Raw genomic sequence first — 25,056 nt, forward strand, 5'->3', positions numbered from 1 at the left:
GGAGTAGTTTCAATGGTGAACATCACTATGTTGATCATATCTACTATATGATTCATGCTCGACCTTTTGGTCTCCGTGTTCCGAGGCCATATCTGTTATATGCTAGGCTCGTCAAGTTTAACCTGAGTATTCCGAACTGTTTTGCACCCGTTGTATTTGAACGTAGAGCCTATCACACCCGATCATCACGTGGTGTCTCAGCACGAAGAACTTTTGCAACGATGCATACTCAGGGAGAACACTTATACCTTGATAATTTAGTGAGAGATCATCTTATAATGCTACCGTCAATCAAAGCAAGATAAGATGCATAAAAAGATAAACATCACATGCAATCAATATAAGTGATATGGTATGGCCATCATCATCTTGTGCTTGTGATCTCCATCTTCGAAGCACCGTCATGATCACCATCATCACTGGCGCGACACCTTGATCTCCATCGTAGCATCGTTGTCGTATCGCCAATTTATGCTTCTACGACTATCCCTACCGCTTAGTGATAAAGTAAAGCATTACAGGGTGTTTGCATTGCATACAATAAAGCGACAACCATATGGCTCCTGCCAGTTGCCGATAACTCGGTTACAAGACATGATCATCTCATACAATAAAATTTAGCATCATGCCTTGACCATATCACATCACAACATGCCCTGCAAAAACAAGTTAGACGTCCTATACTTTGTCGTTGCAAGTTTTACGTGGCTACTACGGGCTGAGCAACAACCGTTCTTACCTACGCATCAAAACCACAATGATAGTTCGTCAAGTTCGTGCTGTTTTAACCTTCTAAAGGACTAGGCATAGCCACACTCGGTTCAGCTAAAGTTGGAGAAACTGACACCCGCCAGCCACCTATGTGCAAAGCATGTCGGTAGAACCAGTCTCATGTAAGCGTACGCGTAATGTCGGTCCGAGCCGCTTCATCCAACAATACCGCCGAACCAAAGTATGACATGTTGGTAAGCAGTATGACTTATATCGCCCACAACTCACTTGTGTTCTACTCGTGCATATAACATCTACGCATAAAACTAGGCTCGGATGCCACTGTTGGGGAATGTAGTAATTTCAAAAAAATTCCTACGCACACGCAGAATCATGGTGATGCATAGCAACGAGAGGGGAGAGTGTTGTCTACGTACCCTCGTAGACCGTTCGCGGAAGCGTTATATAAACGCGGTTGATGTAGTCGTACGTCTTCACAATCCGACCGATCCAAGTACCGAAAGCACGGCACCTCCGAGTTCTGCACATGTTCGGCTCGGTGACGTCCTCGCCTTCCCGATCTAGCAAGAGGGACGAAGTAGTAGATGAGTTCCGGCAGCACGACAGCGTGGTGACAGTATTGGTCAAGAACACTCTCCACAGGGCTTCACCTAAGCACTACAAAAACTATGACGGAGGATAAACTAGAGGGGACGGGGTTGCCGACACACAGCTTGGTGTTTCTTGATGTGTCTTGGGTGCTAGCCCTACCCCTCTATTTATATGTTGAGCGTTGCGGTCGAAACTTGGAGTAAAAGCCTCCACAAAGTCGGTTTCACCCGAAAGCCAGGAGTTCCTTCTCGGACTCGAGGGCCAGACGCCAGGGTTCCCGGCGTCTGGACCCAGACGCCAGGGACCCTGGCGTCTAGCCCCTGGACTCCGCAAAACTTCCTTTTGCGCTTTCCAAAAACCTCGTGGGCTTTCCCCTTTGGCCCAAATAAAGTGTTCTCGCGCCCAATCATTTTGGGAAACATCCGGAACCCCTTCCGGTGAATTTCGGATCCCTTCCGGAGATCAAACACTACTATCCACATATCAATCTTTACTTTCGGACCATTCCGGAGTTCCTCGTCATATGCGTGATCTCATCCAAAACTCCGAACAACATTCGGTCACCAACATACATAACTCATAGTACTATATCGTCAACGAACGTTAAGCGTGCGGACCCTACGGGTTCGAGAACTATGTAGACATGACCGAGACACCTCTCTGGTCAATAACCAATAGCGGGACCTGGATGCCCATATTGGCTCCTACATATTCTATGAAGATCTTTATCGGTCAGACCGCATAACAACATACGTTGTTCCCTTTGTCATCGGTATGTTACTTGCCCGAGATTCGATCGTCGGTATCTCAATACCTAGTTCAATCTCGTTACTGCAAGTCTCTTTACTCGTTCCGTAATACATCATCCCGCAACTAACGCATTAGTTGCAATTCTTGCAAGGCTTATAGTGATGTGCATTACCGAGTGGGCCCACAAATACCTCTCCGACAATCGGAGTGACAAATCCTAATCTCGAAATACGCCAACCCAACAAGTACCTTCGTAGACACCTGTAGAGCATCTTTATAATCACCCAGTTACGTTGTGAAGTTTGGTGGCACACAAAGTGTTCCTCCGGTAAACGGGAGTTGCATAATCTCATAGTCATAGGAACATGTATAAGTCATGAAGAAAGCAATAGCAACAAACTAAATGATCAAGTAGGTCGGTGGAGCCATGAGGGGCCCACGGGGGTGGGGGCGCGCCTCCCTACCTCGTGGCCTCCTCGATGATTTCTTGACGTCCACTCCAAGTCCTCTAGATCACGTTTGTTCCAAAAATAACTCTCCCGAAGGTTTCATTCCGTTTGGATTCCGTTTGATATTCCTTTTCTGCGAAACACTAAAATAGGCAAAAAAAAGAGCAATTTGCACTGGGCCTTGGGTTAGTAGGTTAGTCCCAAAAATAATATAAAAGTGTATAAATAAGCCCATTAACATCCAAAACAGATAATATAATAGCATGGAACAATCAAAAATTATAGATACGTTGGAGACGTATCAAGCATCCCCAAGCTTAATTCCTGCTCGTCCTCGAGTAGGTAAATGATAAAAACAGAATTTTTTATGTGGAATTCTCCCTAGCATAATTCTCAATGTAATTTTCTTTATTGTGGCATGAATGTTCAGATCCAAAAGATTCAAGAAAAAAAGTTTAATATTGACATAAAAATAATGATACTTCAAGCATACTAACTAATCAATCATGTCTTCTCAAAATAACATGGCCAAAGAAAGTTATCCCTACAAAATCATATAGTCTGGCTATGCTCTATCTTCACCACACAAAATATTTAAATCATGCACAACCCCGATGACAAGCCAAGAAATTGTTGCATACTTTTGATGTTCTCAAACTTTTTCAGTCTTCATGCAATACATGAGCGTGAGCCATCGACATAGCACTATAGGTGGAATAGAATGGTGGTTGTGGAGAAGACAAAAAGGAGAAGATAGTCTCACGTCAACTAGGCATATCAACGGGCTATGGAGATGCCCATCAATAGATATCAATGTGAGTGAGTAGGGATTGCCATGCAACGGATGCACTAGAGCTATAAATGTATGAAAGCTCAAAAATAAACTAAGTGGGTGTGCATCCAACTCGCTTGCTCATGAAGACCTAGGGCATTTTGAGGAAGCCCATCATTGGAATATACAAGCCAAGTTCTATAATGTAAAATTCCCACTAGTATATGAAAATGATATCATAGGAGACTCTCTATCATGTAGATCATGGTGCTACTTTGAAGCACAAGTGTGGTAAAAGGATAGTAACATTGCCCCTTCTCTCTTTTTCTCTCATTTTTCATTTTTTTATTTGGGCCTTTTCTCTTTTTTTATGGCCTCTTTTTTATTTATTTTTTATTTTTCATCCGGAGTCTCATCCTGACTTGTGGGGGAGTCATAGTCTCCATCATCCTTTCCTCACATGGGACAATGCTCTAATAATGATGATCATCACACTTTATTTACTTACAACTCGAGAATTACAACTCAATTCTTAGAAGAAAATATGACTCTATGTGAATGCCTCCGGCGGTGTACCGGGATGTGCAATGACTCATGAGTGACATGTATGAAAGAATTATGAACGGTGGCTTTGCCACAAATACGATGTCAACTACATGATCATGCAAAGCAATGTGACAATGATGAAGTGTGTCATAATAAATGGAACGGTGGAAAGTTGCATGGAAATATATCTTGGAATGGCTATGGAAATGCCATAATAGGTAGGTATGGTGGCTGTTTTGAGGAAGGTATATGGTGGGTTTATGGTACCGACGAAAGTTGCGCGGTACTAGAGAGGCTAGCAATGGTGGAAGGGTGAGAGTGCGTATAATCCATGGACTCAACATTAGTCATAAAGAACTCACATACTTATTGCAAAAAAATATTAGTTATTGAAACAAAGTACTGCGTGCATGCTCCTAGGGGGATAGATTGGTAGGAAAAGACAATCAATAAATAAATCATGCTCCGACTTCATCAGATTAACGGTTCACCATACGTGCATGCTATGGGAATCACAAACTTCAGAACAAGTATTTCTCGAATTCACAACTACTCAACTATTATGACTCTAATATCACCATCTTCATATCTCAAAACAATCGTCAAGTATTAAACTTCTCATAGTATTCAATGCACTTTTTATGATAGTTTTTATTATACCCATCTTGGATGCCTATCATATTAGGACTAATTTTGTAACCAAGGAAAATTACCATGCTGTTCTAAAAGACTCAAAATAATATAAGTGAATCATGAGAGATCAATAATTTCTATAAAATAAAACCACCACTGTGCTCTAAAAGATATAAGTGAAGCACTAGAGCAAAATTATCTAGCTCAAAAGATGTAAGTGAAGGACATAGAGTATTCTAATAAATTCCAATTCATGTGTGTGTCTCCCAAAAGGTCTGTACAGCAAGGATGATTGTGGTAAAGTAAAAATCAAAGACTCAAATCATACAAGACGCTCCAAGCAAAACACATATCATGTCGTGAATAAAAATATAGCCTCAAGTAAATTTACCGATAGAAGAAGACGAAAGAGGGGATGCCTTCCGGGGCATCCCCAAGCTTAGGATTTTGGTTGTCCTTGAATTTTACCTTGGGGTTTCTTGGTCATCCCCAAGCTTAGGCTCTTGCCACTCCTTATTCCATAATCCATCAAATCTTTACCCAAAACTTGAAAACTTCACAACACAAAACTTAAACAGAAAATCTCATGAGCTCCGTTAGTATAAGAAAACAAACCACCACTTAAGGTACTGTAATGAACTCATTCTTTATTTATATTGGTGTTAAACCTACTGTATTCTAACTTATATATGGTTCATAACCTCCGATACTAGCCATAAATTCATCAAAATAAGCAAACAACACGCGAAAAACAGAATCTGTCAAAAATAGAACAGTCTGCAGTAATTGTAGGTTTCGAATACTTCTGTAACACCAAAAATTCTAAAATGAATTGCTGGACGTGAGGAATTTATATATTAATCATCTGCAAAAATAATCAACCTAATCGCACTCTCCAGTAAAAAATGGCAGCAAATCTCGTGAGCGCTAAAGTTTCTGTTTTTATAGCAAGATCGCAAAGACTTTCCCCAAGTCTTCCCAAAGGTTCTATTTGGCACAAACACTAATTAAAAACATAAAACCACATCTAAACAGAGGCTATATGAATTATTTATTACTAAACAGGAACAAAAAGCAAGAAACAAAAATAAAATTGGGTTGCCTCCGAACAAGCGCTATCATTTAACGCCCCTAGCTAGGCATAAAAAGAAGAATAAATCTAGGTATTGTCGTCTTTGGTATGCAATCCATAAGTGGCTCTCATAATAGATTCATAAGGTAATTTAATTTTTTTCTAGGAAAGTGTTCCATGCCCTTCCTTAACGGAAATTGAAATCTAATATCCCCTTCTTTCATATCAATTATTGCATCAATCATTCTAAGGAAAGGTCTACCAAGAATAATAGGACATCTAGGATTGCAATCAATATACAGAACAATGAAATCTACGGGCACATAATTCCTATTTGAAACAATAAGAACATCATTAATCCTCCCCATAGGTTTCTTAATAGTGGAATCCGCAAGATGCAAATTTAAAGAACAATCATCAAGGTCACGGAAACCTAACACATCACACAAAGTTTTTGGAATCAGGGAAACGCTAGCACCCAAATCACATAAAGCATATCATTCATGATCTTTAATTTTAATTTTAATAGTAGGTTCCCACTCATCATGAAGTTTTCTAGGGATAGAAACTTCTAATTCAAGCTTTTCTTCACAAGATTGCGTTAAAGCATCAACGATATGATTGGTAAAAGCTTTATTTTGATTACAAGCATGCGGAGAATTTAGCATGGATTGAAACAAGGAAATACAATCTACCAAAGAGCAATTATCATAATTAAATTCATTGAAATCCAAAATAGTGGGTTCATTGCTATGTAAAGTTTTGACCTCATCAATTCCACTTTTACCAATTTTTGCATCAAGATCTAAAAACTCCGAATCATTGGAACACCTTTTAACTAAAGTTGACTCATCTCCAGTCCCATCATTATCAACATTAATATTGCAAAACAAAGATTTAATAGGAGACACATCAATCACTTTTATATCTTCATCCTTATTATCATCAAAACTAGAAGAGCACGCTTTTATGAAGCTATCTTTTTTAGCACGCATCCTAGCGGTTCTTTCTTTGCACTCATCAATGGAAATTCTCATGGCGTTGAGAGACTCATTGATATCATGCTTAGGTGGAATATACCTAAGTTTCAAAGAATCAACATCAAGAGAAATTCTATCCACGTTCCTAGCCAACTCATCAATCTTAGACAATTTTTCTTCAATCAAAGCATTGAAACTCTTTTGTGAACTAATAAATTCTTTAATACTAGATTCAAAATCATAGGGTATCTTATTATAATTTCCATAAGAATTGTTTTAGGAATTACCATAATTATTAGAGGAATTACTAGGATACAGCCTAGGATTAAAGTTTCATCTATACGCGTTGTTACCAAAATTGTTCCTACCAACAAAATTCACACCCATAGATTCATTATTATTCTCAATCAAAGTAGACAAAGGCATATCATTAGGATCCGAAGAAACACTCTTATTAGCAAACAATTTCATAAGTCCATCCATCTTTCCACTCAAAACATTGATTTCTTCTATAGCATGAACCTTTTTACTAGTAGATCTTTCGGTGTGCCATTGAGAATAATTAACCATAATATTATCTAGGAGTTTGGTAGCTTCTCCTAGAGTGATTTCCATAAAAGTGCCTCCCGTGGCTGAATCTAAAAGATTTCTAGAAGCAAAATTCAATCCAACATAAAAAATTTGTATGACCATCCACAAATTCAAACCATGTGTGGGGCAATTACGAATCATTAATTTCATCCTCTCCCATGCTTGTGCAACATGCTCATGATCTAGTTGCTTAAAGTTCATAATATCGTTTCTAAGAGAGATGATCTTAGCGGGAGGAAAATACTTACGGATAAAAGCATCTTTGCACTTGTTCCAAGAATCAATACTATTTTTAGGCAAAGATGAAAACCAAGTTTTAGCACGATCTCTAAGCGAAAACGGAAATAGCTTCAATTTAACAATATCATTATCCACATGTTTCTTCTTTTGCATATCACACAAATCAACAAAGCTATTTAGATGGGTAGCGGCATCTTCACTACGAAGGCCAGAGAACAGATCTTTCATGACAAGCTTCAGCAAAGCAGTATTAATTTCACAAGATTCAGCGTCGGTAAGAGGAGCAATCGGAGTGCTAATAAAATCATTATTGTTGGTATTGGAAAAATCACACAATTTAGTATTATCTTGAGCCATCATGACAAACAATCTAACACACAAGCAAACAAGAGGCAGACAAAGAGAGGCGAACGAAAAGGAGGGCTAATAAAACGGCAAGGGTGATTTGGGGAGAGGAAAACGAGAGGCAAATGGCAAATAATGTAATGCGAGGGATAAGAGTTTCTGATAGGTACTTGGTATGTCTTGACTTGTGCGTAGATCTCCCCGGCAACGGCACCAGAAATGGCTTGTTGATGGGAGATCAAATCTTGACTTGACTTGGTGCAACCTCCCCGGCAACGGCGCCAAAAATCCTTCTTGCTACCTCTTGAGCACTACGTTGGTTTTCCATTGAAGAGGAAAGGGTGATGCAGCAAAGTAGCGTAAGTATTTCCCTCAGTTTTTGAGAACCAAGGTATCAATCCAGTAGGAGACTACACGCAAGTCCCTCGTACCTGCACAAACAAATAAGAACCTCGCAACCAACGCGGTAAAGGGGTTGTCAATACCTTCACGGTCACTTACGAGAGTGAGATCTGATAGAGATAATAATAATAAGATAAATATTTTTGGTATTTTTATGATATAGATTGAAAGTAAAGATTGCAAAATAAAATAGATTGGAAACTTGTATGATAAAAGATAGACCCAGGGGCCATAGGTTTCACTAGTGGCTTCCCTAACGATAGCATAAGTATTGCGGTGGGTGAACAAATTACTGTCGAGCAATTGATAGAAAAGTGCATAATTATGAGAATATCTGGGCATGATCATGTATATAGGCATCACATCCGCGACAAGTAGACCGAAAAGATTCTGCATCTACTACTATTACTCCATACATCGACCGCTATCCAGCATGTATCTAGAGTATTAAGTTCATAAGAACAAAGTAACGCATTAGGCAAGATGACATGATGTAGAGGGATAAACTCAAGCAATATGATATAAACCCAATCTTTTTATCCTCGATGGCAACAATACAATACGTGCCTTGCTGCCCCTGTTGTCACTGGGAAAGGACACCGCAAGATTGAACCCAAAGCTAAGCACTTCTCCCATTGCAAGAAAGATCAATCTAGTAGGCCAAACCAAACTGATAATTCGAGGAGACTTGCAAAGATAACCAATCATACATAAAATATTTCAGAGAAGAATCAAATATTGTTCATAGATAAACTTGATCATAAACCCACAATTCATCGGATATCGACAAACACACCACAAAAAGAGTTACACCGAATAGATCTCCAAGAAGATCAAGGAGAACATTGTGTTGAGATCCAAAGAAAGAGAAGAAGCCATCTAGCTAATAACTATGGACCTGAAGGTCTGTGGTAAACTACTCACACATCATCGGAGAGGCTATGGTGTTGATGTAGAAGCCCTCCGTGATCGATTCCCCCTCCGGCGGAGCTTCGAAAAGGCCCCAAGATAGGATCTCTTGGGTACAGAAGGTTGCGGCGGTGGAAATAGGGTTTCGTGGTGCTCCTGGATGTTTTCGGGGTATATGGACATATATAGGAGGAAGAAGTAGGTCGGTGGAGCCACGAGGGGCCCACGAGGGTGGGGGCGTGCCCAGGGGGTAGGCGCGCCTCCCTGCCTCGTGGCCTCCTCGTTGATTTCTTGACGTTCACTCCAAGTCCTCTGGATCACGTTTGTTCCAAAAATAACTCTCCCGAAGGTTTCATTCCGTTTGGATTCCGTTTGATATGCCTTTTCTGCGAAACACTGATATAGGCAAAAAAACAACAACTTGCACTGGGCCTTGGGTTAGTAGGTTAGTCCCAAAAATAATATAAAAGTGTATAAATAAGCCCATTAACATCCAAAACAGATAATATAATAGCATGGAACAATAAAAAATTATAGATACGTTGGAGACGTATCACTCATCTCCTTGCAATTTACATTATTTGTCATTTTCCTTTTGTCCCCCCCCCCACTTCACAAAAAATTGTCGTTTTATTCACCCTCCTTTTTGCTCGCCGTTTTCTCGTCAGATCTATCTTTTTGCTTGCAATCATGAGTGACTTTGGTATGGCAGAAACAGATGATGGCCTAACTCCTAAAATTGGACGATCTAGCAATTTAGATGCTAAAACTTTTATTTAGGGGCAAGGGGATGTTATAGGAAAAGAACATATCCAAGAATTTTTCAATTGTGTTGGGAATTTAAGTCTTGACTAGCAAATATGCCCGTGCTTTGCAACAGGAGAAACAAAAGCTGGCATGCCCCTGGTGACTCCCCCGTGTTGCCACGTCCACTCTTCGCCAACGGCTTCAATGGTTGTTGTCCACCTATTTTCACAATGAACATGATCAATACCAAGGCCACGAGCTTAGTAACCACACTCTAGCATCACTTCCATAAGATCCTTCTGCACCGACATGCAGTTATGTGGATTTGTAATGATGGAGTAAGCCACCCATGTCTCATTACACTTCGTACCCTCTCATACAGTACCAGGTTCAAAGCAAGTTCCAAAAACCAACGGGTAGGTTAGGGAGCACCATGTGTTCCAAACTATTTTGGGAATTAAATACTTTGGGTAGAGGATATTTAAATAGGCTACAACCTGTGTAGCCATGTCAGAGAGGTGAAATACAACATAGATAAAAATAATCATATGCACTTGCTTATTGTCGCGATTACATGAGGGAGGTGTATTTGGGTTGGTTGCATCCATAAAGTGGCCGTGGAGAAGTTGAGTCCAAGAGGTGGAGAGCCTAATGTTGCTTTGGAAGTGGACATCCATAAAGGTGTCAAGGATAAAACCACATTTTTGACCTTGATACATATGTACCTTATATTGATAGAATTGGTTCGTCCCATCTCCCAAGTATAATGCAATTCTTGGCATTTAATACACACATAAAGAAACAACTAGGATAATATGGCATCACATGTATAATATAAATATAAATGCAAAAACAGATAAACTATATTGGATCCTTTCATTATTAAAAAAAGAGCCAAGTATGTTTTCACAAAAACCAACAAACATGCTGGTAAGTAGTAATCTCAAGGATATTTTATAATCTTACGTTGAGAAAACTTCACAAAATAAATATTATTAGTGGAAGTCGTAGCTTTATCTTAGCTGGTTGATATGATTGCCTTAATGACACTTATCTTGGTCCATTTTTTGTTTTGAGAGGTGCCTTGGTTAGTTCTACTATTGGAATAAAACCTACCAGGTGTTTAGGATCCATAAGCAATGTAAAATAAAATTGCAAGATAGCAACAATATTTAGTCGTGAATGTAATTAATACTCATGCCATAAAAAAAGGATGGAATCACCTGCCAAGGAGCCATGCACCATAAAAATCAGTAAATTTAAGAGAATCACTACCCATAAGGCCATAACGAAAGCACATGCAGATTAATAATCAAACTCTTAGGATGGTTTATTTAGCACGTACATGGACCAAACATCGATGATGCATTGACACAGGGGTTGTTACTGTTGGGGACAGTGTAGGTGGAAGGGTCAAGGAGCGATGACTCGTCAATAAACTAATCAACGTAAGTAGTGCTTCAGCAGACCTATAGGGTGTAGTGCTACTCCAGCGACAACTGAACTCGAAATATTCCTGTGAGTTTCTCCACACGGCAACCTACCCGACGGCTGAACTTGAAATATTCTTGTGAGTTTCTCCACCCGGCAACCTGCCCGACAAGGGGAACAGTCCTGATCTGCTTCAAACGGATGGCACCAGGTGTCACCTCCTTCGTTGAATCCACAAACGTGAGAAAGATTGGTTACCTTGTTCACTTTCGGATGATGACAACTAAATCTTGTAGATCAAACGGATACCAAACTTTTCCATCTAGCATGTGAGATCCGGAGGAGAGAGCATCGAGGCTTGAATACAAAGACACATCGAGGGGATAATAAGGGCAGCAACGTATGATCTATCACTAGAGACGATCCAGCTCTTGTTGTTACTGGAGTTGATCGAGTCGAGGAGGACGTGAGCATGGCAGCGGACATACCCATCGGGAGAGATCGACGCAACCGGCTTCGAGTAACAGTGTGGTTGATCGAGAGGAAGACCAAGGACGTGTTTTCTCGCCTCGGCGCAATTCTTCCTCCATGCGAGATCTCACATAGGTAGGAGAGCATGTGACAGTGTGGGCTTTATCTTTGTGGGCCTCGGCGAGGCTCTTCCTGCATGGAAGCCATGGCAGCCGTCATCGTGCTTTTTCGACGCTCTCGCGAGGCCGCACTAATCTGAATCACCCGGGTTCGGCTCTCGTGCTGGGAGCCCTGCACGCATTATGCTGCAGGGTCAATAGGGATCCAACACCTGTCTTGGTAGGTCCACCACTGGAAATAATAAGACATATCTTTATTTTTCTTATTAATTAACTTCCTTTCCCAAATTGTCGGCAGCAAGACGGGGCCGTTGCGGCCTGCCTCCGGTGTGCTCAAGCTCAGGCCAAGGCCGGTCGGCCCGCATCTACCGTCACATATATCGCCGTTGTCCATCTCGGCTAACCCGCTCCTTGGGAGAAGGTGGAACCGCAGGTGTGCGGATGGTCAGCTAGATGCCTGGTACAGTAGGGCGTGGGAACGGTCATCGCCGACGATGCCACATGAGATTGTGCGAGTGCAGTTCAAAATGGGAGATCGATGTTCATTACTAGGCATGTTGGGTCAGTCTCCCGCTAAATGATTGGTCGTTCAGTACTGCTTCATCTAACCTCTAAAGGAACTCGATAGGTTCAAATTAGTCTAGCTTGGGCATGGCTTGGGCCTGCCGGAGGCATGCGGCTCTAGCGGTGACAACTCCGCCGGCCACGAAAACCACCTGGGTCAGCGACCTCACCTCTTGGAGCTCAACTTAGCGAAGCCATGGCTGCCAAGGAGTTCGTCGGGGATAAGGTAAGGGAAACGATTTTCAATTAATTTAGAGAATAGATATATAATTATTTTTCAGTGGTGGACCTACCAGGACAGGTGTTGGATCCCTATTGGCCCTGCAGCATAATGCGTGCAGGGCTCCCAGCACGAGAGCCGAGCCCGAATCACCCGCGAGATCGGCCTTGGTTTTTGCCTGCTCGTCCGACGACTCATCTGCTGCCTGGTCGCCTTCCCTCCCGGGCGTATTATTTATGAGAGGTTTTAGGAAGGTTTGACTCTGTGTCCTGATCATGAGGGAGATGTACGGAAGGATTGATCTCTTTTTTGTGTGGAAAATGATGGAGAACCGATTCCTTTCCTTTTTAGTGGAAGAAACGATTGGTTCCCACAATTTTAAAACTACGATTGATTTCCTTTTTTTATAACTATGACTACAATTGGTTTCCTAGTATACGACTTGACACATACATGTACGTTCCGTGAGCGTGAAGAGGCTGGCCAGGTGCCTACGTGAAGGTTTTCTTTCCTTGCGTGTGTCCGGGTTTTTTTCCTTCTTTTTTAGAACTGCTTTTAAATCTCAGCCCTCAAATCTCTATGGTTAACATAAAATTAACAGATACAAAAGGATGACTTATGAAGAACTATGAAAGCATCCGTCCTTTAATATTAGGTAAAGATGATGCTCCTATTCTTAAGAGGACAAAATCTTATGCAGAAGCTATTTCAGCACTAGTTCTAAAACTTGAAAGTAAATTTATCTATACCCGTCCTACTTTGCAGAGGTTATTTTTTGAGCTACCTGTTATAAAGAATCCTAAAGCTAAAAAGTTAGCCACCCTTGTTCTTATGAATGAATTTGATTACATAATACGGGCAGCTAGAGATTTTTTTTGATTTCTATGGTATGAATCGCGAAAAACTGGTCATAGATGAAATTCTTTATAATAGTGATTATGCTCTAATACATTTGCTTGGGGACAATCAAATATTTGATGAGAATCTTAAAAAAGTAAGTCCCTATTTTAGATATAATCCAACAAGTTTTCAATGATGTTAACCAACACTATTCTTGGATATTTGCCGGAAATAAAAAATGATGTGATGATAAGCAACTTGACAGTGCTAAAGTTTGTATGGATAAGATGTTCTATGTTGTCTTTACAAAACCCCTTCACAAGGACACCTCTAAGTAAAATAGAAACAAAGATGACAACACTTGATCCTTTGCATTTTGCCTAGCTAGGGGCATAAAACAATAACGCTTGTTGGGAGGCAACCAATTGAATAAAATTTATTTTTCTTTTTTTCTTTCTGTTCTTGAGTGTTTGCACAATTATGCTACTATTATGATTGTGTTTTTTGTGTTTTAGTTAGTGTTTATGCCAAGTAAAGCCTTTAGGATCTTGTTGGGTGATAGTTGATTTGATCTTCCTGAAAAACAGAAATTTTTATGCCCAGAAAAATAATTTTCATTTTTAACAGAAGCGCGATAAAATACTGATTATTTTTATAGAAGATTAATATACAAATTTCTCACGTTGTCCTAATTTTTTAGAATTTTTTGAGTTACATAAGTATTCGAAATCTCCAGATTGCCACAAACTGTTCTGTTTTTGACAGATTTTATTTTCTTTGCGTTGTGTGCTTGTTTTGATGATTCTATGGTTTTCTTTGAAGAGTTTTTGCCATAGAAAAGTTGGAATACAGTAGATATAATGCAAAAATAAAATATGTATGGGTTTGCAACAGTACTTATAGTAGTGATTTGCTTTCTTATGCTAACGAATCTCAAGAAGGTTTTGTTGAGTTTTGTGTGATTGAAGTTTTCAAGTTTCGAATGACTTTACGATGGATGAATGAATAAGGATTAGCAAAAGGCTAAGCTTGGGGATTCCCATGGCACCCCAAGATAATATTGTATCAAGCAACTAAGCTTGGGGATGCCCAGAGTGGCATCCCCTCTTTCTTCTAACAACCATCGGTATTGTACTTGAAACTATATTTTTATTTGTCACATATTTATGAGTTTTGCTTGGAGCGTCTTGTATGATATGAGTCTTTGCTTGTTTTACTTTGTGTTCTTAGTCATGAATCCTTGCCGGACACACCTCTTTGAGAGAGCCAAATTTATGCTATGACTTGTTAGAGTTGCTCTCTATGCTCCACTTAAATTTTTATGAGCTATGGAATTGCTCTAGTGCTTCACTTATATCTTTTTGAGCATAGTGTGCTTTAGTATTTTTGAATAAATTCTCTCATGATTCACTTAGATTTGCTTGAGAGTTAGTAAATGTTTTAAGAAATTCTCTCTTGCTTCACTTAAATTATTTTGAGAGAAGAAAAAAAATTATGCTCATGTTCTTCACTTAGATTTGTTTGAGCTATCAAAAGCAACATATGAAATTAGTCCGGAAGTGATAGATATCCAAGGAGGATATAATAAAAACTTTCATGAAGATCATTGGACAAAACAAACTTGATTCCTTGTAATAGTTTTGAGATATGTTGATATAATATGTGAGTCATGTTGATGAGTAATTATGCTTTAGTAAGAATATTGGTGTTAAGGTTTGTGATTCCCTATGCAAGCATGAAAGTCAATAGTTATGCAATGAAATTACATCATACTTGTGGTGCAATATTCGGTGTTAGTTATGCTTAATGCTTGCTTATGAGATTTTTCGTTTTTTGGATGGTCGCTTCTCAATCTTTTGCTAGCCTTCATTTGCACTAAGTATGATCACTACTTGTGCATCCAAAATCCTTTAAATCAGTTTTGCCATATGAGTCCACTATACCTACCTATACGCGGTATTATTTTGCCGTTCTAAGCATTGTGTGTGCCATCTCTAATTTTCAAAATAAATTTCTCATTTGTGTGCTCGTACCACTCATGAAACGGTAGGGGGTGGCTGATATATTTCCATGTTAGATGTGTTATTCTCAAGATGAGTGTTTATTCACTTGTCATTGCATGAGAGTACGATAAAGGTATCAGGGATGCCCAGTCCCGAAATGAAAAATGAATTTACTTTATGTTGTCAAATAATAAATTCCTTGGAAAGTGTTGGTATGGAAGGCACCCTAGGATACAGTTAGCCATGGAAAGTGAAAGTATGGTGGAAAAAGGAATAAACTTTTTTTTATGTTTGGGAACCGCCTATGATATATCTAGCATGGAAAGTATTGGGAACTACTCGATCATTTTCGTTGACAGGAAAAGCATGCCTCCCAAAATGTTTTATCTCTATCTTTTTCGCTTTGAGCTCTGACACCTCTACAAATCCCTACTTCCCTCTGCGAAGGGCCTTTCTATTTACTTTATGCAATTTTTATTTTTATTTGAGTCTCCATCTTCTCTTCTAAAGCACCAACTAAGGGGCACTATGATCGTACTTGAGCATTGGGTGTAGCTAATATGCGGGTGTGTTTCATGAATGGATCAATGATTGAGCATAATGGGCTATGGATAACTTGCTTTAGCGTTGATATTTTGAAAGACATGCTTGCTTGTTGATATGCTTGAGTATTAAAGTCCTCATGTCAAAACTAGACTATTGCTTTGAACCATATAAAAGTCCAATTGTCCATGCTATAAAAGAAAGAATATGTGATGAACATAGGCACCATTCCACATCAAAAATTATGTTTTTATCATTTACCTACTCGAGGACGAGCAGGAATTAAGTTTGGGGATGTTGATATGTCTTCAACGTATCTATAATTTTTGATTATTCCATGCTGTTTATATTATCATTCTTGGATGTTTTACAATCATTTTATAATCATTTTATATCATTTTTTGGTACTAACCTATTGACATAGCGCTAAGTGCCAGTTGTTGTTTTTTGCTTGTTTTTTACATCGTAGAAAATTAATATCAAGCGGAGTCCAAACACAGCGAAAGTTTTTGTGAATTATTATGGACCAGAAGACACCCAATGGGTCGGAGAAGCATCTGGGGGTGTCCCGAGGGGGGCACAACCCACCAGGGCGCGCCCGGGCCCCAGAGAGCCCAGGTGGGTTGTGCCCACCTCGGTGGCCTCCCGCACCGCCTCTTTGCTCTATAAATACCCCAATATTTCAGAAACCCTAGGGGACTCGACGAAAAATCAATTCCAGCCGCCGCAAGTTCCAGAAACACCAGATCCAATCTAGACACCATCACGGAGGGGTTCATCATCCTCATTGGTGCCTCTCCGATGATGCATGAGTAATCTTTTGTAGACCTTCGGGTCTGTAGTTAGTAGCTAGATGGCTTCCTCTCTCTCTCTTTTGATTCTCAATACAATGGTCTCTTCGAGATCCATATGATGTAACTCTTTTTTAGGTGTGTTTGTTGGGATCCGATGAACTTTGAGTTTATGATCAGATCTATGTTTTTATCCACGAAAGTTATTTGAGTCTTTTGATCTCTTATATGCATGATTAGTTATAGCCTCATATTTCTTCTCCGATATTTGGGTTTTGTTTGGCCAAGTTGATCTATTTATCTTGCAACATGAAGATGTGCTTTGCGATGTGTTCGATCTTACTGTGCTTGATCCCAGTGACAAAAGAGGAACGGACACGTATGTATCGTTACTATTAAGGATAACAAGATGGGGTCTATTTCTACATAAATAGATCTTGTCTACATCATGTCATCGTTCTTATTGCATTACTCTATTTCTTCATGAACTTAATACATTAGATGCATGCTCGATAGCGGTCGATGTGTGGAGTAATACTAGTAGATGCAGGCAGGAGTCGGTCTACTAATCTTGGACGTGGTGCCTATATAATGATCATTGCCTAGATATCGTTGTAACATCCCAAATTTGCAATTTGGAATGTTATACATTAGAGCATCATTGCATATCATATTTTATTATATTTTTGCTTGATCTTAGAAATTTTACGCAACTCAAGGACCTACGGAGAGAGTTGGGAATTTCATTATTTTCATATTTGAGTTTTCTCGAATTTTGAAAAGAGGATCGTTTGATTTTAATTATTTTCTCTTCGACTATTTATTTTATAAAAATAAAAGAGAGAGAGGATAAAATGACTTCCTCAAATTAGAGAACTATCGAAGATTTAATATTAAAACCAAATAAGATTTTTATTCAGAGTTTTATCGCTATTTTATTTGAACTAGCAAAAGAGCCCGTGCGTTGCAACGGGAGAGAAAACATAACACACGCTCTTAACTCAACAACCATCACTCAAGACCACAATTGGTCCATCTCCTTTATTTTTGCGAGGCATCATATTTGTGTTGCCGCTTATCCTCCTTCTCACCCTCGCCAGCGATGGCCTCGGTGTTCACACAAAACAACAAAAAATGTGTGTTGAATATGGTTAATCCTAAGGTGTCTCTCTCTCCCTCTCTCCTCCCTCTCCCTCTCTCTCTCTCTTCCTCTCTCTCTCTCACTCACTCTCGCGATGGGAAATCTGTTGTTTTCCCCTGCAAAATTTTTCAGAGATATGCATGTGTAGTTATCGATGTTTTCTTTTCCATATATGGTCATAGCGGGGTGTTTATTTTCAATCCGGATTGCCGCCGGTATGAAAAAAAATCTTGCGCTATAAATTATAAGTTTGCTTCCATAAAAATATTTTAAAAATATTTAATAGGTACAATTAACATCATATTTAGGTTCCACACATTTTTCTAATAAAATTTCATATATAGTATGTTAAAAATCAAAGTTACGGTTTAAAAGATACAGATAATTTAGAAAATCATTTGGTTTGACTCAAATATATTAAAAAAAATAATATTTAAAAATACTTAACAGGTAAAATAATCTCATATTCATATTCTACATATTTTTCTAATTAAATTTCATATATAACATGTTTAAATCGGAGTTACGGTTTAAAAGATATAGATGATTTTAAAAAGCATTTGTTTGACTTAAATATAATCTGCGGATGAATTACCTAAAACATCAGGGGGATTTTCAAAAATGTAAAATAAAGGTTCGGGTATGACTTAAATCCGGACGGCGGGTTGATTTGAAGAAAAGAAAGGGACTTTTGTGTAAAATACGAAAATAACGATTCATTTTAACTTAAAACAGGACTGCGAGTTGAATTCTCTGAAATAAAGGGACTTTTCTGAAAAATACCATGACAGACGAAAGAAATTCAATTTGCTTTATTATTAGGTAAAGATTAGGAAAAATATGGGTTTTTCAAAGTTGCATTTTAGGCCCAAATAAATGTTCACGAGTTTTATCATTGTTTTATTTGAATTAGGGAAAATATGTGTTTTTCAAAGTTGCATTTTAGGTCCAAATAAATGTTCACCTTGTCCGGCTTATTTTTAGAGGACGGGAAAATTTTATTTTGGGATTTTTGGAGTCCGTTTAGTATTTCTTTTCTTTCTTTTTCTGCACGTCGAAATTATTCGTTAAAAAATGAACTGACTCCGGGCCGTACCCGAGCGGGACTCCTCCCGGGGGGCCTTTATAAGCCGCCGCCCCCGAGCGTCGAAAGCCCGCAGCCGCTGCCGAAGCCCACCCGCGCCCTAACCCTAACCCTAGCCGCCGCCCCCGAGCGCCGAAAGCCCGCAGCCGCCGTCGAAGCCCACCCGCGCCCCAACCCTAACCCTAGCCGCCGCCGCTCGCACCGCCACCGCCACGCGCTGCCGCCGCAGACAGTGAACGTCCGTTCGTTAGCCTGTTCGTCAGTTTTTCTTTTTCTCGGATTTTCCGCGATTATTTTTCTATCGCGATTTCTGATCCGATTTTCGTTTTAGTATAACTTTTCGCTCGTTTATCAGAATCAGGCGATTCAAGCGTCTAGAGTTTCATTTCGAAACCCTCTTTCCGTTTAACCAACTTGAACAAGATTTTGATACAGTAAAATTTGACCTTAGTCCAGATTAGTAATCGGATATTGTTTCTTTCGCAGTTTGAGTTTTGTTGCTCCGTTTGATTTGATTCTTTTTGCAAACCGGAGTTCTTAAGTTGAACTTTCTGGTTAGATCTCTTACTTGAGTTTTACCTGTACGTCTTGTTTTATTGCTTATTGTATGCTTGTTTGATTATGATAGAGTACCCGGAGTGCGAAGCGTGCTACATCGAGTCTCTAGGTTTTGCGGATCATCAGCAAGGCAAGTAACACTTTGATCATATCCCTTCATCACCCAGCTTTTATGCATTAGTTTCACCCTCAAACATTGCATGGTTAGGATTTGATAACATGTGGGTTTTGGGAAGTAGATGAGGTGGTACCTATTCACCTGTTTATTATCAAACCCTTGGGAGTTACTTCTACGTATTGCTTATATTGCCATGCTATGCTCGTAGACGTGGTTTGGATGAGTGAAACCATGACAGATGTGAGATTGTTAATTAATGGTTCAACTTAAGGTGGCAACTTTAAATACACATCTGGGTGGATTGCTTGTCGGGCACCTGGAGAATCCAGTGTTGTCCTAGGATATCCCGGAGTACCCGTGTGATAATCCTAAGGTCCGCCACCCAGGCTCAAAGGAAACTTAGATATTTCATGCTAGAAACTTCCATGTGCAGCCACAAGCTATTATAGGCTCTAGCATAGTTGAGTAAGTTGCGTGAAGCTCTTGAAGAGGTAGACTAGCAGATGTAGTGGGTTGTAGGTGGTATAGTCTATCCGAAGTAGAGAGTTAATGCTTCTAAAAGACAGTGTCTCGGTCATCCGTTTCTCAAACATCATGCAGTGCGAGAAATCCAATGAAGGAGATCGAGTCTTGTGGGGAAAAGTGTGCAAACCTCTGCAGAGTGTACAAACTAATCATGGTTAATTGTGTCCCCGATTATGGACATCTTAAGTATCTAGTACTTGGATTATCATATGTATCTCATCACTCTACACTAATATTGTTGGGTTGGTAATTACTTTTAATTGGGATTGAGTTGGAGGAACCTTCTCAATGATGTTTCAACTACCATGGTAGTTAAATAAAATCTATTCCTTTGTTGTAGGGAAAAATTGGCTTTTCGCAAAACTATAACCGTAGAGCTTTCCACCAGCCAAATATGCATATAGTGATAGCATTATTTTTGTTCTTTCTCTACTGTGTTACATTGCCAGCATATTCCATGTGCTGACCCGTTTTTGGGCTGCAACGTATTATGTGTTGGGGAACGTTGCAGAAAACAAAAAATTTCCTACGGTTTCACCAAGATCCATCTAGGAGTTCATCTAGCAACGAGTGATCGGATTGCATCTACATACCTTTGTAGATCACGCGCGGAAGCGTTCAAAGAACGGGGATGAGGAAGGCGTACTCGACGTGATCCAAATCACCGAAGATCCTAGCGCCGAACGAACGGCACCTCCGCGTTCAACACACGTACGGTCAGCGTAACGTCTCCTCCTTCTTGATCCAGCAAGGGGGAAGAAGAGGGTGAGGAAGATGGCTCCAGCAGCAGCACGACGGCGTGGTGGTGGTGGAGCTGCAGTACTCCGGCAGGGCTTCGCCAAGCTCTATGGAGGAGGAGAATGTGTTGGAGAGGGAGAGGGAGGCACCAAAGGCGTGGTTTGAGAGGCCCTCCTTCCCCCACTATATATAGGGAGCCTAGGGGGGCGCCGGCCCTAGGAGATGCAATCTCCTAGGGGGGCGGCGGCCAAGGGAGGAATCCCTCCTCCCCAAGGCACCTAGGAGGTGCCTTCCCCCTTTAGGACTCTTCCTTTCCTTATCTCTTGGCGCATGGGACTCTTGGGGCTGGTGCCCTTGGCCCATATAGGCCAAGGCGCACACCCCTACAGCCCATGTGGCCCCCCCGGGGCAGGTGGCCCCACCCGGTGGACCCCCGGGACCCTTCCGGTGGTCCCAATACAATACGGTGACCCCGAAACTTGTCCCGACGGCCGAAATAGCACTTCCTATATATAATTATTTACCTCCGGACCATTCCGGAACTCCTCGTGACGTCCGGGATCTCATCCGGGACTCCGAACAACATTCGGGTTACTGCATATACATATCCCTACAACCCTAGCGTCACCGAACCTTAAGTGTGTAGACCCTACGGGTTCGGGAGACATGTAGACATGACCGAGATCGCTCTCCGGTCAATAACCAACAGCGGGATTTGGATACCCATGTTGGCTCCCACATGCTCCTCGATGATCTCATCGGATGAACCACGATGTCGAGGATTCAAGCAATCCCGTATACAATTCCCTTTGTCAATCGGTATGTTACTTGCCCGAGATTCGATCGTTGGTATCCCAATACCTCGTTCAATCTCTTTACCGGCAAGTCACTTTACTCGTACCGTAATGCATGATCCCGTGACCAGACACTTGCTCACTTTGAGCTCATAATGATGATGTATTACTGAGTGGGCCCAGTGATACCTCTCCGTCATACGGAGTGACAAATCCCAGTCTTGATCCGTGTCAACCCAACAGACACTTTCGGAGATACCCGTAGTATACCTTTATAGTCACCCAGTTACGTTGCGATGTTTGGTACACCCAAAGCACTCCCACGGTATCCGGGAGTTACACGATCTCATGGTCTAAGGAAAAGATACTTGACATTGGAAAAACTCTAGCAAACGAACTATACGATCTTATGCTATGTTTAGGATTGGGTCTTGTCCATCACATCATTATCCTAATGATGTGATCTCGTTATCAATGACATCCAATGTCCATAGTCAGGAAACCATGACTATCTATTGATCAACGAGCCAGTCAACTAGAGGCTTACTAGGGACATGTTGGTGTCTATTATTCACACATGTATTACGATTTCCGGATAACACAATTATAGCATGAATAAAGACAATTATCATGAACAAGGAAATATAATAATAATGCTTTTATTATTGCCTCTAGGGCATATTTCCAACAGTCTCCCACTTGCACTAGAGTCAATAATCTAGTTACATTGTGATGTATCGAACACCCATGGAATTCTGGTGTTGATCATGTTTTGCTCTAGGGAGAGGTTTAGTCAACGGATCTGCTACATTCAGGTCCGTATGTACTTTACAAATATCTATGTCTCCATCTTGAACATTTTCACGAATGGAGTTGAAGCGACGCTTGATGTGCCTGGTCTTCTTGTGAAACCTGGGCTCCTTGGCAAGTGCAATAGCTCCAGTGTTGTCACAGAAGAGTTTGATTGGCCTCGACGCATTGGGTATGACTCCTAGGTCGGTGATGAACTCCTTCACCCAAATTGCTTCATGCACTGCCTCTGAGGCTGCCATGTACTCCGCTTCACATGTAGATCCCGCCACGACGCTCTGCTTGCAACTGCACCAGCTTACTGCCCCACCATTCAAAATATACACGTATCCGGTTTGTGACTTAGAGTCATCTAGATCTGTGTCGAAGCTAGCGTCGACGTAACCTTTTACGACGATCTCTTCGTCACCTCCATAAATGAGAAACATTTCCTTAGTCCTTTTCAGGTACTTCAGGATATTCTTGACCGCTGTCCAGTGTTCCTTGCCGGGATTACTTTGGTACCTACCTACCAAACTTACGACAAGGTTTACATCAGGTCTGGTACACAGCATGGCATACATAATAGAACCTATGGCTGAGGCATAGGGGATGACACTCATCTCTTCTATATCTTCTGTCGTGGTCGGACATTGAGCCGAGCTCAATTTCACACCTTGTAACACAAGCAAGAACCCCTTCTTAGACTGATCCATATTAAATTTCTTCAATATCTTATCAAGGTATGTGCTTTGTGAAAGACCTATGAGGCGTCTTGATCTATCTCTATAGATCTTGATGCCTAATATATATGCAGCTTCTCCAAGGTCCTTCATTGAAAAACTCTTATTCAAGTAGGCCTTAATGTTGTCCAAGAGTTCTATATCATTTCCCATCAAAAGTATGTCATCTACATATAATATGAGAAATGCTACAGAGCTCCCACTCACTTTCTTGTAAACACAGGCTTCTCCATAAGTCTGCGTAAACCCAAACGCTTTGATCATCTCATCAAAGCGAATGTTCCAACTCCGAGATGCTTGCACCAGCCCATAAATCGAGCGTTGGAGCTTGCACACCTTGTCAGCATTCTTAGGATCGACAAAACCTTCCGGCTGCATCATATACAATTCTTCCTTAAGGAAACCATTAAGGAATGCCGTTTTGACATCTATTTGCCATATCTCATAATCATAGAATGCGGCAATTGCTAACATGATTCGGACGGACTTTAGCTTCGCTACCGGTGAGAAAGTCTCATCGTAGTCAACCCCTTGAACTTGTCGATAACCCTTAGAGACAAGCCGAGCTTTATAGATGGTCACATTACCATCCGCATCCGTCTTCTTCTTAAAGATCCATTTATTTTCTATGGCTCGCCGCTCAACGGGCAAGTCAGTCAAAGTCCATACTTCATTTTCATACATGGATCCTATCTCGGATTTCATGGCTTCTAGCCATTTGTCGGAATTCGGGCCCGCCATCGCTTCTTCATAGTTCGAAGGTTCACCGTTGTCTAACAACATGATTTCCAAGACAGGGTTGCTGTACCACTCTGGTGCGGAACGTGTCCTTGTGGACCTTCGAATTTCAGTAGGAGCTTGATCAGAAGTATCTTGATCATCATCATTAACTTCCTCTCTAGTCGGTGCAGGCACCTCAGGAACATTTTCTTGAGTTGCGCCATTTTCCGGTTCAAGAGGTAATACTTCATCAAGTTCTACTTTCCTCCCACTTACTTCTTTCAAGAGAAACTCTTTCTCCAGAAAGGATCCATTCTTGGCAACAAAGATCTTGCCTTCGGATCTGAGGTAGAAGGTATACCCAATAGTTTCTTTAGGATATCCTATGAAGACGCATTTTTCCGACTTGGGTTCGAGCTTTTCAGGTTGAAGTTTCTTGACATAAGCATCGCATCCCCAAACTTTTAGAAACGACAGCTTAGGTTTCTTTACAAACCATAATTCATACGGTGTCGTCTCAACGGATTTCGACGGAGCCCTATTTAAAGTGAATGCGGAAGTCTCTAAAGCATAGCCCCAAAAAGATAGCGGTAAATTGGTAAGAGACATCATAGATCGCACCATATCTAACAGAGTGCGATTACGACGTTCGGACACACCATTACACTGAGGTGTTCCAGGTGGCGTGAGTTGTGAAACTATTCTACATTTTCTTAAGTGTGTGCCAAACTCGTGACTCAAGTATTCTCCTCCACGATCTGATCGCAGGAACTTGATTTTCCTGTCACGTTGATTCTCAACCTCACTCTGAAATTCTTTGAACTTTTCAAAGGTCTTAGAATTGTGTTTCATTAAGTAGACATACCCATATCTACTCAAGTCATCCGTGAGTGTGAGAACATAACGATAGCCACCGCGAGCCTCAACACTCATTGGACCGCACACATCAGTATGTATGATTTCCAATAAGTTGGTTGCTCGCTCCATTGTTCCTGAGAACGGAGTCTTGGTCATTTTACCCATGAGGCATGGTTCACATGTGTCAAATGATTCGTAATCAAGAGACTCTAAAAGTCCATCAGCATGGAGCTTCTTCATGCGTTTG

The sequence above is a fragment of the Triticum aestivum genome, chromosome 7A (genome assembly GCF_018294505.1).
Source record: "Triticum aestivum cultivar Chinese Spring chromosome 7A, IWGSC CS RefSeq v2.1, whole genome shotgun sequence".
In the NCBI taxonomy this organism is placed as follows: domain Eukaryota; kingdom Viridiplantae; phylum Streptophyta; class Magnoliopsida; order Poales; family Poaceae; genus Triticum; species Triticum aestivum.